The 2500-nt window shown below is 42.0% G+C and overlaps 1 pseudogene; it reads right to left on the reverse strand.

Moving 5' to 3' along the window:
- Positions 1-2352: 2352 nt before the first annotated feature.
- The window catches only part of LOC146446341 (large subunit ribosomal RNA), a pseudogene marked incomplete at its 5' end in the record, with an annotated part of 1576 nt that continues 1428 nt past the window's right edge, over positions 2353-2500 (reverse strand).

The raw sequence follows: 2500 nt of genomic DNA on the forward strand, positions 1-2500 counted from the left end.
CTGGACCCGTGCACAGTTCAGGCATACCTGTCAGACTCGCCAAGCGAGCTGAAGGAAGGCAAGAAAAGTGCTTCTGCGAAGGAAAATATCCTCCTGCTCTTTTGTCTCTATCATTAGCCAAAGGCTAGCGTACACAACTTCCATCTACACTCTGCCTGCCACTACAGTGACAATGCTTTCGGGCATCATCTTTTCCCTCCTTCGAAAGGAAAGCTACAAGCCCAACTTTCCTTGCCCGTTAGTCAATTCTGCCCTCTATTTCTCCGCCTTGCCGCCGTGGAACATAAGGGACAGGGTTTACTAGCCAGCTCCTCTCGGAACCTTTGCGACCAACCTGCCCACACTATAACCCCCAAACGCTAATAAGGAGACTGCATGATATGGTAGACAGAAAATAAAAACGCGAAAAAAATGAAATTTTGAAAATCGAACCCACAACCAGCCAAATCGTTTGTAAGTCATGCCAAATGACTGGTGACATCTTAAAAACCCATTGAAGCCACAACATCCCATAATTTCACGCTTTTAAAGATTTGTCACTATACGCACTGTAAGTACCTCACTAATTCTCACCTCAGATTTTACGGGAACATGTTCAAATTTTAACACGCCTCTCAGCACGACCAATTACATTAAAATTCATCGCAAAAGTCAGAATTCTCCAATTTTTGAAAAATTCACTATATTCACTGTAAGTACCTCGCTAGACAGTGGAGACCTCAGATTTTACGGGAACATGATCAACTTTCGACACACCTCTCAGCACGAGCAGTTACATAGAAATCCATCAGGAAAGTCGTGCTGTGAAGAGGTCTTTCGACTAAGAAAAATGGTGGTGTGAGGAGGAGTCACCTAAATCAGAGAAAAATACTCTTATAGGAGACTGCTACGAAAGACATTTCTGAGTCCACTGGCCCTAGTCCCCTAATAAGTGTATTTCTGTTTGTTTTAAGAAGGTCCTCCTGACATCACCAATCTTCTGTCTTCAATCCTAACCCCAACGTTAACCCTAACGCTAACCCTAACCCTACCTCCCTCAGGGGCAGTTCTATGGTTATGATCCCACGGTAGGCAGAAAAACTATCCCAATCTAGGTTTTCTTGTATGCTGACTCCATTTTAAATGCTTTTACTTGAGTCTGACAAAGGCAAAGCCAAATACTCACCCCTATATGGACGGGGAAGCAAAGTGCGGATTTTGGTAGGTCGGCATTTTCAATCAGGAATGTTGCCATTCGAAAGAGCGTCCAAAAAAACTTGGTTGGGACACATTTATTTTAGAAATTAGCGACCTAACCAGAAGTGCACTTTTTGGTGGGCCTACCCTACCCCCCTCAGGAGCAGTTCTATGGTTATAATACCACGGAAGGCACAAAACCTATCCCAAACTAGGTTTTCTTGTATGCTGATTCCATTTTCAATGTGTTTCCTTGACTCTGACGAAAGCAAAGCCAAATACTCACCCCTATATGGACGGGGAAGCAAAGTGCGGATTTTGGTAGGTCGGCATTTTCAATCAGGAATGTTGCCATTCGAAAGAGCGTCCAAAAAAACTTGGTTGGGACACATTTATTTTAGAAATTAGCGACCTAACCAGAAGTGCACTTTTTGGTGGGCCTACCCTACCCCCCTCAGGAGCAGTTCTATGGTTATAATACCACGGAAGGCACAAAACCTATCCCAAACTAGGTTTTCTTGTATGCTGATTCCATTTTCAATGTGTTTCCTTGACTCTGACGGAAGCAAAGTCAAATACTCACCTCTATATGGACGGGGAAGCAAAGTGCGGATTTTGGTAGGTCGCCATTTTCAATCGGGAATGTTGCCATTCGAAAGAGCGTCTAAAAGAACTTGGCTGGAACACATTTTTGCTATAAATTGTTGACCTAAGTATATAAGCAAGTATATAAGCAAATACTCGTTACATAGCATAAATAGCCTCTAAACACCCGAAAAACCTCTCCAAATATCATTTAAACCTTTTTCCTAACCCTAACACTTACCCTAACCCTAACCCTAACCCCATTTCAAACCCTAATTCTAAGTCAGAGGTCCTCCTCACACCACCAATTTTTTTGGTAGGTCAAAAGACCTCCCCACACCACAGAATTTTCGAAGTCGAGGTCCTTCTCATACCAAACAATTTTTCTAAGAGTTTTTCTAAAAATTTTGAGGACTTTTCACTTAGAAAAGAATTGGGTTTTGTGGTGGACCTTTCAGTTACAAAATATTAAATTGTGTGAGGAGGACTTTTGACTTTGAAAATATTTTGTGGTGTGAGGAGGACCTTTGACTTAAAAAATATTTCATGGTGTGAGGAGGACTTTTGACCTTGTCAAAAAAAAGATGTGATACAAATCTTAGAACAAAGGCTTAATCTCAGAAGATCGTAGCAACAAGGCTACTCTACAACTTACAATACCCCGTTCTTTATTTAAGTCGTCTGCAAAGGATTTATCTCCAGAAACGTTAGAATTTGCTAGCGGCAGTGCCTTGGGAGC

The sequence above is a fragment of the Pavona decussata genome, unplaced genomic scaffold (genome assembly GCF_977016875.1).
Source record: "Pavona decussata unplaced genomic scaffold, jaPavDecu1.1 SCAFFOLD_3637, whole genome shotgun sequence".
Classification (NCBI taxonomy): domain Eukaryota; kingdom Metazoa; phylum Cnidaria; class Anthozoa; order Scleractinia; family Agariciidae; genus Pavona; species Pavona decussata.